The 17,738-nt window shown below is 40.9% G+C and overlaps 1 long non-coding RNA gene across 1 annotated transcript; it reads right to left on the reverse strand.

The window, feature by feature from the left end:
* Window positions 733–7,542, reverse strand: LOC108636275. Its single transcript, XR_001918246.1, has 2 exons — window positions 7,402–7,542; window positions 733–1,173 (listed from the first exon to the last, which is right to left on the reverse strand). It is a non-coding gene; the product is annotated as an uncharacterized LOC108636275 (long non-coding RNA).

Here is a 17,738-nt window from a genome sequence, read left to right on the forward strand (position 1 = left end):
ATGATTAAAAGGAGATCTAAAGGCTTCTCAAAAAATACCTCCTCTGTTTCCCTGAACATTGTTTTGTTAATGAGAGCTATATGGGTTAAGGTTTTATAGCTCCAGAAAAGTGTTAGTTGCTCAGTCATGTCTGACTCTTTGCAACCCCATGGACTCCTCTGTCCATAGGGACCCTTCAGGCAAGAATATTGGAGTGGATTGCCCTCCTGTATTGCAGGCAGACTCTTTATCATCTGAGCCACCAGCAAAGCCCGTATCTCCAGAAGGTCTGTATTAACAGGAAAATGCACAGCCCTGGAATAAAGCCCATTTAATTAACCAATCAAATCAAAACTTTCAAAGGGTTGGAAAAGAAAGGTCAGAAACTTGAAATAAAATATGGGTTGTACAGTGGGCACGTGAGGGTGCTGGGCTCCTGACAAGGGTTGTATCTCGAGGACCTGGAAACACGAGGCTCCCAAACATAACTCTTATAATTCCAATTCACTGTGCAATGAGAGAGGATGTTTCACTGATGATGGTTATGATGATGATGATCAGATAGCTTTAGCACAGAAAGCAGAATCTCAAACAACCTTCTCTGGTGTAAACTACAGAATCCCCAAAGAACTAGCCTTAATTACTTGCTAAGTGCCTGAAAGGGAACTATGTACTAATCTCTCCATATCTAAGAAAGGCCCTAAACTTTTATCTACAGTAAACACCAAGTGACAGAATGATTAGGCTGAGAAATGAAAGGAAATTATTATTTATTATTCTGGATGAAATCACTCAGGTTGGTGCTGCTTTCAGAAGAAGGCAGATTCGATCTTCACAGCAGCTTGCTTCACACTTTTTCTCCCTGGGCAATCTCATCCATCCCCGTGACTTCTCTCAAGCACTCTCTCCATAATTCCTGCAGCCACCAGCAGGTTGGTGGTGGACCATTGGGTGAGAGTTCTCTGTCATGATGTCCCAGGACCCTAACATACTGAGGTGTGAAGCCAGAGGAAAAGAAACAGATGGTGCTCTGACCTATTCTTAAGAAATGTAGCATAACACCAACCTATTTGATCCATCCAGCAAAACTTCAAAAGTAAAGGATGCATTGCCTGCGAACTCTGGAGGGAGTGGAGAAGGGCTTGTTCAAAAAGCTCAGCCTTTCAGCTGTGAGCCTCTGTTGGTTAGTTTGCCCTGAAACATGAAAACCGAGAAGGAAGATTAATGTGTCATAATCAAATGAAGAATATTTTTACCTAGAAATACAACCAATACCCAAACAAAGAATATAGTAAACTCATTTCTAACTGGTAGGCACAGCAAAGACATAACAATTAAAGTTTAAAATTATAAATTTCCAATATAAGTCAAGAATTTTTTTTCAAGCAAGTGCTATTGTTATTTCTAGTTTTCATCCTTACACTGAAGAAAACTTCAAACTTCCACATTTTACAAACTTCAAACATTTATTATGAATGTTTATAAATTCCTGGCCTTATAACTGTGTACTATTTTTTTTCTCCAGAACTTAACTGCTTCAGAATAATAGCATAGGCATTTAACCACTTCTTTGCAGTTAATTGGGCTTCCCAGGTGGCACTAATGGCAAAGAACCCACCTGCCAATGCAGGAGATTGAGACACAGGTTCAGTCCCTGGGTTGGAAAGATTCCCTGGAGGAGAGCATGGAAACCTACGCTGGAGTACGCACTAATTTGCCTCCTTACACTCTTGTTTGGCTCTGCAAGCACCTCACACAGCTCCTTACTAGCCAGCCGTGGCAGCATTTTCTACTTAGATGTCTGACATTCCTCCCATCAGGTTTATTTTTCCCAAGCCCCCAACTCCATTTTCCCTAAGTTCCTCTTTCAGTTCTAGCCACTATCCCTAGATAATATTGTCCAAATTGCATCCTTATACAAGGATGATGCCCAGATATGTAAATCACACCAGGATTCCTAGTGTCCAGACCCTCACCGCCAACTGCCTGTGAACTACTCCCACTAGACAAGCCCATCCCAAGTGCAATAAGCTCTGGTAGGAATTTATCCTATCCATCTCAAAAGGTGTTCTTGTGTGATACCTATTTCCAAAATACTCTCTCAAAATCTTGATATCATTTTTAAATCATCTTCTCCTTGTCCATGGTAAATACATTTTCATGCCCATTAATTTTTTCCTTCTCACTCTTCATAATCCTCCAACTTTTCATTTACATGAACCCTGCCCATATTCAGACTCTTGCTTCTCAACTATAATCAGAGTCTAACCGATTTCCTGCCCCCCTGTATGTGTCCCTTTCTGAATGACCTTTCCCTCTGATCTCAAAATTAATTTCCTTTCCCACTCTTACTAAACTTTCCATGCATAAAATTAAAATCTACCCTTTGTCATCTAGCATACCTTGGCTCCAGTCTTTTATTCTAGGTTATTCTCCTACCAAAATCCCACATCCCTGTCACTTGTTGAAATAATAACTACATCTGCATTAGCCAGAATGGACAAAATTATGCTATAGTAACAATCCCAAAACCTCACTAGCTTTCAACAAGGGTTTAGGTCTTGCTTATGATTCCAGTCTTTGAAGTAGACTGCATCTTCCTCCATGCTGTCTTTATTTAAGTAAGTGTTAGTCACTCAGTCATGTCCAACTCTTTGTGATCCCATGAACTGTAGCCTGCCAGGCTCCTCTGTCCATGGAATTCTCCAGGCAAGAATACTGGAGTGGGTTGCCATTCCATTCTCCAGGGCATCTTTCCAACCCAGGGATAGAATCTAGGTCTCCTGCATTGCAGGCAAATTCTTTACCATCTGGGCTTCCCTCATAGCTTAGTTGGTAAAGAATCTGCCTGCAGAGCAGGAGAACCCCAGTTTAATTCCTGGGTCAGGAAGATCCTCTGGAGAAGGGATAGGATACCCACTCCAGTATTCTTGGGCTTCCCTTATAGCTCAGCTGGTAAAGATTCCACCTGCAAAGTAAGAGACCTGGGTTCAACCCCTGGGTTGGGAAGATCCCCTGGAGAAGGAAAAGGCTACCAACTCCAGTATTCTGGCCTGGAGAATTCCAGAGAATTCCAAGGATTGTATAATCTATGGGGTTGCATAGAGTCAGACGGGACTTTCGCTTTCACTTTTCTTTACCATCTGAGCCACCAGGGAAGCTCTGTCTTTATTTAAGTTTCCAGATAAAGGAGGCCTGCCTGGAACTTGACAGTCTTAGGACAGAGGGAAAAGAGGGATGGCTCTTTAAATTTCTCTCCATATTTCATCGGTCAAGGCAAGCCAAACGGCTGCGCCTGGCATTAATGGGACAAGAGTTATAATTCTCCTGCATGGAAGGTCCCAACAGAGTGTCAGCAAATATTTTGGAAAATAATACAATCTACCACACCATCATTAAAGTACAGCATAAATCCCACCATGTTTTCAGTGTTTTTCTCCTTCTAGACCACAGTATCTCAACAGCACCACTATTAACAGTTTGGGCCAGATAATTCTTAGTTGTGGGATTTGTCTGATCATTGTAGAATGTTTAGCAGCATGCCTAGCCTCAACCTACTCCAAAAGTAAAAGTGTTAGTCGTCAGTCATGTCCGCCAGGCTCCTGTCCATGGGTTTAGCCAGGCAAGAATACTGGAGTGGGTAGTGATTCCCTTCTCCAGGGCATCTTCCCGCATTGCTGGCAGAATCTTCACCATTTGAGCCACCAGGGAAGGGAAAGACCCAACCTACTCCAAACCTAGCTCCAAACATGTTCACCCACCATGCCAATCAAAAATGGCTCCAGACCTTCAGAAATGTTCCCTGGAGGGGTGAAATCACCAGCATTCAGTAACTACTGGCCTAGTCTATGAGTCCCTAAGGAATAGACTCTGCATCTTAGCTGTGACTTAGCATCCTCATGGCACTAACTCCTATGGTACATGTTTAATCATTGTCATCAAAATAGAATTACAATTTCAGAACAAGATTTTCTTTATTAAAAAATCAAAAGCAATATTTGTCTCTCAGGTTTCTTTAGGGAAAAAACATAAATTTTAGAGACAGGAAGGCGAAAGCTTCTGGCTTCAACACTCCATAAGATTCTAGGAATGCTGCTTAACCTCAGTTTCTTCATCTTCAAAATGGGCACAGCAGCATTCCCCTTGCAGTTTTGTGATGATGAGTGGATGCGAATTGCTTGGTGTTTGGTGTCTGCTCAGTAAATGGCAGCTATCGTCATCATCACCGTCAGCACAGCATCCCTTCCTCCATAACACCCTTGAATATGAGATGTTTAAAAATCTATTTGCCCTCGTGCATAGAAATGCCAAATGTTACTCACAGAAAGAGAACAGCATGGTCCCACAAAATACCACCTATGTTTGTTTCTCCATAAATAAGACTTGTTGTCAAGAAACTTGAGCTCAGTGCTCGTGGCTCTGCCACGAAACACATAAGCTTGGATATGAGCAACAGGTTTTTTTGCAGCACTTTCCTGGATGTCAGCAGAATCTAACAAATCAGGCAAGAAAAGTCCAAAACATATGCCCTCAGCAACTTGCCAAAAACCAATAAAAGGAACTGTGAGTAGAGCCAAAATCAAGGAGGCAGGCAGCAGTGTGGGGCTGCAAACCCCAATACATTCACATGGAAATGCGTTTCCTTTCAGTAAAAACCATTCCAACTGATGAAAAGAACCTTCATGCAGCTACCTATCATATAGGCACGAGCTTCAAAATGACAAATGTCCTGGATTTTTTGAAAAAATGCAACCATTTGGAACAAGATATGTTGACAACTAGTGGTTCTGTGGATAGTAAGTATAACAGCATGGAAGAACTGGCCTTTTATAATGAAGTAACATATTGTAATGTTATCAAGACAGGCATTTTTATATCAAGTGAAAAATATCTCTTGTTTTCTGGTTAAGAAATGAACGCATGGCATGGCAATCAACATAAGTTTAAAATACAGAAAAAAATAGCAGAGATCTCAGTTTATAAAAGATAGGCTGTGTGTTCTTTTTTCAGAAGACTATGGTCCCCTGGCTGGCCATACGAAATGTAAAGGGTTTGCGGCTTTTTCTGTTAGTGTTTTTTTTTTTTTTTTTTTTTTAAACAATTGTGAGACTTTCAAGCTGGTAGCATTTCAACCGATGGCCTTGGATACTTAAACGCTTGAATTCCCAGCATTAGGAGCAAACGCTGTAGCAGCATCAACAGGGAAAGCTCCTGTTCCGTCAGAGCTGGGATTTCAATCCAGAGGCTGTTGTGATTCAGCCTGTTTCTCCAGTGAACCTGGGGTCAGCCGGCTTCAAAGATTAAGCTTGTTTGACCCTGCACATCAACACTCAGAACCACGCTGCCTTGGCCACGGGGTCGCAGCGTCCTAGTCCCTGCTGGCTGTAAGCGGATCCTAGCCGCCCTCCCCGCCTCGCCCACCACGGCATCTCCTCCTCCGCCCCGGGGTACCAGACTGCCCTCTGGCCCAAGGTTGCTCTCTCCTCTCGAACAGAGCTGTAGTAACCAAAGGACTTAGGCAACAACGGGCTCCACTCAAAACTGTGTTCCCTTCACTTGCAACACTCAACCTTGATGATTTAATAAGCCCCAAAGGGCAGCCTCTGCATAGCTTACTGAATTCTAATTAGATAATTAAACCAGAAAGCAAAAATCTTTACTTTTGTAGGGATGAAACACAGGCTGATGTTTTATTGTGTGCAACTAACATTCCACAAGCAAAGCATTCCCAACGTTTTTCAAAATAAATAAACATTCAGTTCCAAACTCAGAAATTAATACTTGCTTTCCCCCACGTTCTGGGACTGTCATATGATATATTTTTTTTAAAGGATTGAGAAAGAATAAATACAGAGATCTTCATACATGCATGTATTTAGTCAGTAAACATTTATTTATTCAACACCACTCTGTGCCAGCCACTGTTCTGAGCTCCCAATAGCGATAAACTTCTAGTCTCCTTTAAGTGCTGATTTAAATATAAAGTAATGATAACCACAGCAAACATTTATTTCCATAATTTAGGCTTAAAATAGAAACATTTCAGCCTTTATTTTTCATGTTCATTTACCTCGACCTCACTATTCCAACATGAGTAACCAGCCACTCACACGTATTGATTGCCTCGTGTACTTTAGCTTTTATACACTTTGTGACTCTTCCAACTGTGGACGATTTGCAAAGTAAATGAAAATTATTTCTCAGGAAGTAGTTTTCACATAAAAGCAAAAGTGAAGGCCTAACAATATGGCTCTTTCTTCAGTGCTAATGCACTTGCATAAGGAAAGTGGTTTTAACTGAAAGTAAAAATTACTGACAGGAACTCATTGCAATTCTATTCTGGAAGGCTTTGAAGGAGAATGAGACAACTTTCAGTTGTCAAAAACTTGGGAGGGAGTAGAACATTGAGACAAAAAGACTTAAGGAAAACATTTTTAAAGAGGGAAAACCTGGGTTTTTTTTTTTTTTCTCCTTTCTTCCATCCACCCTAAAAAAAAAATACAGAACTTTATTTTTCAGTTTTCCATTGCTTTTGTAAAAATGTTTAAAATACTGTTCAAATTACCCTATATGTTTTTAATTTTCCCTTATTTTCTTTCTTTGCAGATCCATGTTGCTTGTTCTTTTTGGGAAGAGGACTAACAACATTTTTGCTGAGAAAGTAAGTCAGAATTAGATATTACCTTTTTTTCTTCTTTCTTCATTCCTAATTGATTTCCTCAGAAAATTAGTGGACCCTATCGATATTCTCAAAGCAAATTTTTGACCAGTGAGTGCTAACCAAAAGTATCACAGAATAACGCTAGGCTGTTCTGCACAATGGCAGACACCAGGTGGAAACGCAAAACATTCAAGCTTCTGAAAATTTCCCAAATAATTGTTTCACATGAACAAATTCTATGAATTATTAGATACGAACTTTTCACTTTTAACCTGAAGGTGTGCTTTTATAACAGTTGTAGGGCTAGAAATAAAATTTTGATGATCTTACAAAGACTTCTTGAGTTTAGCTTTCTCCAAAAGGAAGACATAAGTTAATTACAGTTGACTGAGACAATGACATCATAACATGGACTATTTTGATGTTTTCCACTGTGGCAGGCTTGAAAGAGAAGTGGGATCCAAGAACAAACGTGATCAAGTCCCCTTTCTGGGCCATTCTGCCATGTTTCCTCTTCTCCAAATATCATTAGCCATTTTAGACTCACTGACACACACACACACACACACACACCCCTCAAAGATTTAAGTCAGTTGTCAAGAACAGAACATTGCCTTATTTTATTTAGTGACAATTTCCACTATAGAATTTACCAAACTATCTTTTGAACTGTATATTGGCCTAAATAGGACAACTTTTGCTTTAGAATACAAACAATAACTCTCCTTTCAAGGTTTAATTTGATTGACATCAAAACTCACTCTAATGATGATGAGAATCCACACCGAGAAGCTCTCCACGGAAGACCCTGTATTCAACTCTCAGAATCTGAGTGTCAGAGAGAACACAACACAGGCCTGAGACGGGCCAGGGCTGAAACCCGAGCCCTGAGTCACAGATCTGCACACTTACATCGAGCAGAGTCGATGTAAGTGATATAGGAAGCCAGGTGCAGTCCGGGGGAAAGGGGCTGATAGAAACAAAACTCAGGAAAGCCGATTGCAAAGTAGGGTTAAAATTCAGGCCTAGAAGGGAAATGTAATGAGAATGAGAAACCCAGGCAAACGCAAATGAGGCCGACACGGTGAACACTGGATAATTAGGCTGCAACAGGAGGCAAATGTCCCACGGGCAGCAGGAGCTGCATTCAAACCGAACACCAGAAATGTCTGTTTCAAACTGTTTCCAGACCCCACTCACTGATGAGAACACAGCCCCTGGGGTCCTGCCAGTCCAACTCATCAATGGTTCAAAGAGCAGGCAGGAGTTCAACTGTAGCAGCAGACTCTCAGTGCAGCCCCACAGCCTCCTATCTAAAACCTCGGGGCTATATGTGTTTCGCAGTTTAGAATTTTTCAGATATTAGAAAGCATGAAACAACTCGTATGGATCTCCAAAGGAATTATGCTGAGTGAACAAAGCCAGTCACCAAAGACCACATAATGTACAATTCTATTTATCTAGCATTTTAGAAATGACAAACTTGTAGAGGTAGAAAACATACAAGTGGTTGGTTGCCAGGGGCCAGGGAGAGGGCTGGTGAGGGAGGTATCTGTGTCTATAATAGGGTAACGCAAGAGATCCTTAGGATGAGCTATATTGCATCTGACTGTGGTGGTAGCCGCATAAATCTGTACATAATAGAATGGCAAGGAACTAAAGGGAGTGTATGTAAAACTGATGAAATCCATATAAAGCCCATATGTGCTCAGTCGCTCAGTCATGTCCGATTCTTTGCAGCCCCAACTGAGCCTGCCAAGCTCCTCTGTCCATGGAATTTTCCAAGCAAGAATACTGCAATGAGGCGCCATTTCCTACTCCAGGGGATCTCCCCCACTTAGGGGTCGAACTCATGTCTCTTGCATCTCCTGCATTGGCAGGCGGATTCTTTACAACCAAAGCCACCTGGGAAGCCCAATAAAGTCCATGGATTGTATCAAAGTCAGTCTCCTGGTTGTGATGTTGTACCACAGTTACAAATATGACCATGGGGGAAATTAGGTGAAGAGTATACTACATGTATTCTTTCTTACAACTGCAAACAGATATACAAGTCTCAAAATTTTTTTTTAAAAATTAAAGAAACATTAAGAAAGCAATAAAGTACATATTCAGAATATTAGGTAACACTCCAAACAATGTCAAACACATGAATATTTCTGCAGAAAAGCATGTAACTATTCACACCAAGTGAAATGCAGGTTATAAATAGACTTCAGTCAGCTGGGGTCAGGTTTTATGACCACATGAGTTTGGTCAGGTATTGCTGCCAAATCAGCCATGAAAACACTTTGGTTCTTCAGAGCTTTTTGGATTTGGAGCTACAGATAAAGAATTATAACTGCAAGTCCCACTCTGGTCTCATGGAGAAAGGCAATGATGGATACCACTGACTGGTCTATTTTTTATGCCCTGTTTCCCTTCCTTATTTCACATTCTGTAGAGAAGAATTGGAGGGATTGAAAATTTTAATATAATACTTCAATCACACAAGGTTTGAGAAAAAGCTATTTTGTTGTATCCTTTTGAGAAGGCAGTCAGCAATTCCCAGAATTGAATATGAGGGATGGAGCTATGTGGGAAAGGCAAGATCAGCATGGAATAGAACATTCCTGAACCTGTCCTAGGGTGTCACCTTAGCACCACGTTGTCATCTGTTTGGTAATGAATTTTCAAGACTTTAGAAGTTTCTAATTTCAAAAATAGCATATATATAATTAACACACATACATGTAGAATTAACTGTTGCTGCTGCTGCTTCGTCACTTCAGTCGTGTCTGACTATTTGTAACCCCATGGACTGCAGCGCAATAGGCTCCTCTGTCCATGGAATTTTCCAGGCAAGAATACTGGAGTGAGTGGCCATGCCCTCCTCCAGGGGATCTTCCCAACCCAGGGATCAAACTCATGTCTCCTGCATTGCAGGCAGATTCTTTATTGCTGAGCCACCAGGGAAGCCTGTAGAATTAACTAACTGACATTATTTACCACTTTGTATTATACATTTCTCTGCTCCTTCACTAGGTTCCTTCACTCTGGTCACTCACTAGGGTAGAAAAGAGGGATTTTACCCTATCTGAAATGTTTGACCACATGTAGATGCCTCATAGGTATGCAGCTTTCCAGCATTCCATAATGACAGGCATTCAAATTTTGTAGTGGATCGCATTCCAGTTAAATTGGAATTCAAACAGTATGGTGGAAACCTAATTCATTCATCTTAACCCAAGTCTTCAGATGTTCCTCCGCTCTGTGCTATCCTCCACACTATGGTCAATTTATTCTATGAAAATACAAAGGTAACTACGTTGCTGTCTTTTGGGGCCCTTGCTGCTTACAGAATAGTGTCTGAGCTCCCTAGGGTGAAAACAGAAACCCTTGATGATCTGGTGGCAGTGGGTCACAGTTGAGAGTCACATCCCCCTGTCCTGCTCATTCCAGATTGGGCCTCTGCCACATTAAGGATGCCCCATTTCCTGAATAAGTCAACACTTCCTCACCCTTTTGCTTTTGCTCATGTCCCTCTCTCTTTAAAAGAAAATATTTTTGATTGAAGTATAATTACCAATGTTGTGCTAGTTTCAAGTGTACAGCAGTGACTCAGTTATATATACATATACATATATATTGTTTTTCAGATTCTTTTCCATTATAGATTAATAAAGATATTGAGTATAGTTCCTTGTACTATATGATAGGTCCTTGTTGGTTATCTATTTTACAGATATATATATATATATATAGTGTGTCTATGTTAATACCGAACTCCTAACTTATCCCTCCCCCTACTCTTCCTCTTTGGTAACCATAAGATTGTTTTCTATGTCTGTAAGTCTGTTTCTGCTTTGTAAACAAGTTCACGTGTATCATTTTTTTTAGATTCCACAAATAAGTAATAGCATATATTTGTCTTTCTCTGGATATTCCCTTGAACACCATTCTTCCCATTTATCTGGCCAACTCTGTCTAGAAAGGTGCCATTTTCTCCCGGAAGCCTGTGAAATATCCCCTTTCCTCTCCATCCAACCTTGTCTGGATGAAGAGCCCAGATGCACCTCTGTATCAAAGCACTCTTCATGCTACATGGATCGTTATGCACCTTAATGTGGGGAACTGAATATTTTTTCTTTCCCAGAACTTAGCCTACTGCCTGACACTGAGTAACTATTCAGTCACTCAAGTAAGCAATCAACAAACAGTAATTTTTGTTTACTATTTTTGTTTATCCATTGGCCTGCTAAGCTCCTCTGTCCATGGGATTCCCCAGGCAAGAATACTGGAGTTGCCATTTCCTTCTCCAGGGTATCTTCCTGACTCAGGGATCAAACCTGCTTTTCCTAAACTGGAAGGCAGATTCTTTACTACTGAGCCACCAGGGAAGCCCCTTAGTAAATGTACTCATCACCAAAAAACATCAAATAAAACACCATATAGCTTGTTTAGCTTTATGACTAGTAAGCTACTGAAGTTTTCTGTAACTCAGTTTCTTCAGCTATATAACAGGAATAACAGGGTTTTCATCCATCAGTTAGATTAAATTTGTTAGTGCATATGAAACAATGATAACTCAGCTGATCATGTAGGAAGCACTCAGCAAATATTAAAGTTACGAAGTGCAGGAGTACATTGTGGAAAACTTTAAATATACTTTCTATCCTCTAGGCCAGGGTGAGTGTGAAATGTTCTTAAACTGTAATACATTAAAGAAGCATTATTATTATAACTATGATATACAAATATCAGCATCAAATTTCTTACAAATTATTAGATGTCAAAGTACACTGTGTTTTACTGTCAAGTATTATTATTTTCTTATTTTACAAAACCTATAACCCCTATGGTTTTATTGGCCCTCAGATAAGAAGAATATTCAATTAATCATTGAGATAATGGCTCTCTGGTAATTGTATCATTGCTTGGGTTCCTCAGTAGCTCAGTGGTAAAGAATCTGCCTGCCAATGCAGGAGCTAGCTGCAGGAGACTCAGTTCAATCCCTGGGTGGGGAGGATCCCTTGGAGGAGGAAGTGGCAACCCACTCCAGTATTCTTGTCTGAAAAATCCCATGGACAGAAGAACCTGGTGGGCTGCAGTCCATGGGGTCACAAAAAGTTGGACACAACTGAGCATGCACACACCAAATTCTTTTTAATATTTTATGCCTTATAGTTGAACAAAGTTTGTGTCATTATTCATTCATTCACACATCGTATTTTTTGATTGAACAGCTAAGTGTCAGGCAATGTTCTAGACACTGAGGAGTCACTGGTGAGCTCCAGTCCTCACATCACCTGTCCTCATGGAACTTTCAGTCTGAGAGTTGCATGAATATAAGAGTCCTTCCTGGATGAAGAGTGAGGTCTCACCTGGATAAGCATATCAGAAAAGAATCAGGGAGAAATTAGAGCTGAAGAACCCATATTTTGCTAGGAATTGCATTCAGCTGCACACCATAGAAACCAGACTACAGTAGCTTAGACATATTAGGGTTTTATTCTTTCACATAAGATGATGCCCAAAAATAGGTAATCCAGGGCTCACAGGGTAGCTCCACTAGGTTCAACAGGGACCCAGGTTCCATCTATCCTTCTGCTTTGCCATCATGACTTCCAGCCTCAAAGTCACAAGATGATTCCTGAAATTCCAGCCATTGCATCCACTTTCTAGCAAGAAGGCCTGAAAGGGAAAAATGTGTGAAAATCCCCACCCAATAGCCACTTACTGGTGACCCCTGATAAGAAAGAAAGGGAAACAGGTGTTGGATAAATAACCAAGGTACCACAGCTCAAGAACTGAGGGTCAGATTATTCACTGCCCCTCAATAGGCATCATGATTCTGTCAGTACAATTAGATTGGGATTAAAGCATGTATCTCAAAAGAGAAAGCAGGAAACTAAAAAGAGGAATGATGGTTTTGGATGGCTCGAGTCATGAAAATTTGAGGGTTTAACAAGAAAGGGTGTTTGATTCCTGTCCAGCAGCAAAACGAAATCATTAGTAGACCTGGTTCTAGGGTAAGGAAGTCAAAATGATGATGGAGAACCATGTGGGAGAAGGATAAGCTTTGAGACGAGGGAGACTAATCACAATGCTTACAAGATTGCATCTGCCCTTCTTGTGTAGAGAAAGGCTAGCAGGGTTGCTAACTGTCCTCCCACGCTCCTGGCAGCCTGCTAATTACCTAGCACAGCACTCAGTAAGTATGTGTTGAATGAATTAGTCATGGCGCACTTTCCCTCTGATGCCAGCCGTGCCCTCAGAATGCCTCTCACACATGTCTCCAGGCAGCCACGACCAACAGATCAGAGATGTGATCAGAGACAAACCTGCCATCCTCACGCTGAAGTGAACCTGGGCTCAGCAACCTGGCTGTTCCTTCTGAACCTCAGTATGTGTTTATCTCAGTTCTTACTTTTTCCTTAGAAAATGCTTTTTAGGGTGAAAATATCAACAAGTGAATAAAAGAACGGAATTTTTCCCTCTTGGCATAGAGAGGGAGTGTGGATAGTTAATGCCTCAGAACTAAGTATGGTACAGGAAACAGGTTTCCTTCTGTGAGAAAATCCCAAATTGAATTAAAACTTGAGGAACTATGAAAACATCTGTCTTCCCCATATGTGCTTTCCTCCTGTAGAGTCTGTGTGTGTGTGTGTGTGTCTGCGTGTGTGTATGTGTCTGCGTGCATTCATGTGTGTGTGCGTGTGTAGTTTGAGATCAAACTTTCTTTACAATCATAAAGCTCCATTTGCGACTTGTTCTAGATAGATGACAGTCTACCGAAGATGAAGACTGAAGACTCTCTGAGAAGAGAAAAAAGAACCAAGTCACCCACAACATCAGCAATACAGGGAGAATACTTGTTCAATTAACATTTACTAAGTGCCTCATATATGAGCAATACGAGCGTGCAGTTGCTGTGATAAGCAGAGCTGCCATGGCCTTTACTCCATAGCAAAATAGGAAAGAGGCCATTAATCAAACTACCATATTTATGATTATATAATTATAAACTGAATTAAGTATCCTGAAGGTACCATGAGATCCTGGAATAACAACAGTAATAAAACCAATTTTATGTGAATAGAACATTCATTTGGAGGTACGAATGAAAGGTGTCCCAGGAAGGGAGGAAGAGATGTGAGCTATCTGATGTGGGAGTAGCATGTTCAAGGGCCCTGAGGCAGGAAGCAGCATAGCAGCTCCCGCAGACTAGAATGCCTGTGTGGCTGGAGTGAGGACAGAGGGCAAGCGATTCTAAATGGGGCTGAGAAGCAAGCAGAGGGCACTAGCAGGGACTTGAAGGCCATAGAAAGAATTAAATTTCCATCTTAACTGCCCTGCATATGCGCTAAGTCACTTCAGTTGTGTCCAACTCTGTGCAGACCCTAATAACTGTAGCCCACCAGGCTCTTCTGTCCATAGGATTCTCCAGGCAAGCATACTGGAATGAGTTGCCATGCCCTTCTCCTTAACTGCCATAGGAATCCATTAAATCATCTTAAGAAGTGAAGTAATAATGTTTATGCTTCCCAGGTGGCTCAGTGGTAAAGAACCTGCCTGCCGATTTAAAGAGACGGGACCACCCTGTTGGTCCAGTGGTTAGCAATCTGTGCTTCCAATGCAGGGGGCCTGGGTCCAATCCCTAGTCTTGGAACTAAGATCCCACATGCCTGTGGCACAGCCAAAAATATACAGGGCTTCTCTTGTATCAGTAAAGAATCTGCCTGTAGTGCCAGAGACCCAGATTCAATCCCTGGGTTGGGAAGATTGTCTGGAGAAGGAGACGGTAAGCCACTCCAGTATTCTTGCCTGGAGAATCCCATGGACAGAGGAGCCTGGCAGACTATAGTACATGGGGTCCCAAGAACTGGACACAACTTAATGTCTAAACCACCGGGAGATTCCAGTTCAATACCTGGGTCAGGAATATCCCCTGGAGATGGAAATGACAACCCACTCCAGCATTCTTGCCTGGGGAAATTCCATGGACAGAAGAGCCTGGTGGGCTCCATTCCATAGGATTACAAAGAGTTGTACACAACTGAGCACACACACACACACACAATTATGTTTGTGCTGCATAGATACCTGTGTGGCGTGATGCTAAGAGGACACTAGAGCATTACTGTGGCAAACTGGGATTTCTGTTGTTTGCCTAAGCCATGCCTGACTCTTTGTGACACCATGGACTAAAGCACACCAGGCTCTTCTGTCCTCCACTGTCTCCCAGAGTTTATTCAAATTCATGTCTATTGAGTCAGTGATGCTATCTAACCATCTCATCTTCTGCCACCCCTTTCTCCTTATGCCTTCACTCTTTCCCAGTATCAGGATCTTTTCCAGTGAGTTGGCTCTTCACATCAGGTGGTCAAAGTATTAGAGTTTCAACTTTAGCATCAGCCCTTCCAATGAATATTCAGGATTGATTTCCTTTAGGATTGATTGGTTGATCTCCATGGAGTCCAAGGATTTCTCCAACACCACAGTTTGAAACCATCAGTTCTTTGGCACTCAGCTTTCTTTATGGTCCAACTCTTACATTTGTACATGACTACTGGAAAAACCATAGCTTTAACTATACAGTTCTTTGTCAGCAAAGTAATGTTTCTGTTTTTAAGCATGCTGTCTAGGTCTGTCATACCTTTCCTTCCAAGGAGCAAGTGTCTTTAATTTCATGGCTGCAGTTACCGTCTGCAGTGATTCTGGAGTCCAAGAAAATAAAATCTGTCACTGCTTCCACTTTTCCCCCCATCTATTTCCCATGAAGTGATAAGACCAGATGCTATGATTGTAGGTTTTTGAATGTTGAGTTTTAAGCCAGCTTTTTCTCTCTCCCTTTCACCCCCATCAAGAGGCTCTTTAGTTCCTCTTTACTTTCTCCACTAGAGTGATATTATCTGCATATCTGAGGTGGTTGATATTTCTTTTGGCAACCTTGATTCCAGCTTGTGATTCATCCAGCCTAACATTTCACATGATGTACTATGCATATAAGTTAAATAAGCAGGGTGACAGTATACAGTCTTGACATACTCCTTTCCCAGTTTGAACCAGTTCATTCATTGTTCCATGTCCGGTTCTAACTTGCTTCTTGACCCACATGCAAGTTTCTCAGGAGACAGGTCTGGTGATTCCCATCTGTTCAAGCATTTTCCATAGTTTGTTGTGATCTCAAAGGCTTTAGCACAGTCAGTGAAGCAGACATTGATGTTTTTCTGGAACTCCCTTGCTTTCTCTATGATCCAAAGAATGTTGGCAATTTGGTCTTTGGTTCCTCTGGCTTTTCCCCATTACTGTGATTGGCTACCTTGACTTTGGCCTCAGGATGTTCTAGTTAGCCAAACCCCTCAGGCACAGCAATATGAACACATCTGGAGTTCACTCCACCTTTGAGTGAAATCCCTCTCCTCTCAGGTAATATTGAATGATTTCATATCGCCTTGTTCCTCTGATCCTATTTAAAATGAAAACATGATTAGGTGTCAGTGTCTGTATGTCTTAACTTCTGAATAATTTTCAATCTTCAAAAAATGTTCTTGGCTTCAGTTCAGTTCAGTTCAGTCACTCAGTCGTGCCCGACTCTTTGCGACCCCAAGAATCGCAGCACGCCAGGCCTCCCTGTCCATCACCAACTCCCGGAGTTCACTCAGACTCGCGTCCATCGAGTCGGTGATGCCATCCAGCCATCTCATCCTCTGTTGTCCCCTTCTCTTCCTGCCCCCAATCCTTCCCAGCATCAGAGTCTTTTCCAATGAGTCAACTTCTTCGCATGAGGCAGCCAAAGTACTGGAGTTTCAGCTTCAGCATCATTCCCTCCAAAGAAATTTCTTGGCTTAAATACCACCAAATAAAATCTTGGCTCATGCATTTTCAAGCCAATTAAGGCCTAGGGTGGGTTGAAGGTTAATATACATCACATTTCTCTAAACTTTCAACTTGAATAAAAGTAAATGAAAAATGAAGACCTCTTTGCAATCTGGTAAAGCATCCATGGTGAGCCACCCAGAATAATAATGGATGAACCCAGTTATAAAAACTATATGAAATTGCTTTGTGCTTTAAGGACTAGGTAAGCTCAGAGTAGACAGTATTTAGAAAGCTCTTTCATTCCCACTGAGAGTCCAAAGGAGATCTTAAAACAGAGGGGGGAAAAACACTTTGTGCAAAAAAAGGCAAGACTGCTTTTAAAGGTTCAAATCATCTAATTTCATTCCTATTCTCTCCTTTTCCCTACCACCCATATGCAGACTGCAGCAAATAAGGTATCATTTGCCTTTTTAATAATCTGAATCTTAACAATGAACACACTGAAGAAATGACCACATGGTCTTCTCTGTATTCAGTTAATTAAGAGTAAGTATTCTGCTGATTTGCAATTTTGCAGAACAACCAACCAGCTATTTGACTGCATTTTTCATTAACAGACAGTGAATCTGGAGTTGTAAAAACACATCTTACGGCTGCATTCAGTGAAATAATTATCTAAGGCCACATGGCTATTCAGAGGTGAAAATAGTAACAAACCATGCTTGGAATTTGGGTTTAAATCCTTAATTAATTTTAAATTATTCTAATTTATATTATATTAATTTATTTTATATTCTATATTATATTAATTATTAATTTATATTATATTCTATAATAATTTCATAGATGAAAATAGACCTAAAGAAAAATGTTTTAAATATTAAAAATATTTAGAACCTGAAAATAAATACCTGAAAATAAAGATGAGAAATTGAATAGTCAAGAAAAAAATTTCTGGCTTAGCAGAAAGTTTCTCCACATTTCCCTGTAAATCAAGATTAAAAAGCAAGGTATACTATCTACAGCAATAAATGCCAGATAATTGCTCCTAAGGCCATATTTTCTCCAACAGAAAGATCCTCTCAGTAAATAAATGTCCAAAGTTGTGGTTTTTTTAAACTAGCATTTATCTTTCTACAAACAGCAAGCTAGTTGCAAGGAATTCAGAGTTCACTGGCTCAGTGTAACCTCCTAAATGGAAGGCCTTTCTGGGCCAGGATTAAGACTCTCTACTGCCAAGATAGCTTGCTACTTTCAAAAGGGAAGGATGTCATACTCCCCATGATCCGAACTC

This window comes from Capra hircus, chromosome 6, assembly GCF_001704415.2.
Source record: "Capra hircus breed San Clemente chromosome 6, ASM170441v1, whole genome shotgun sequence".
NCBI lineage: Eukaryota > Metazoa > Chordata > Mammalia > Artiodactyla > Bovidae > Capra > Capra hircus.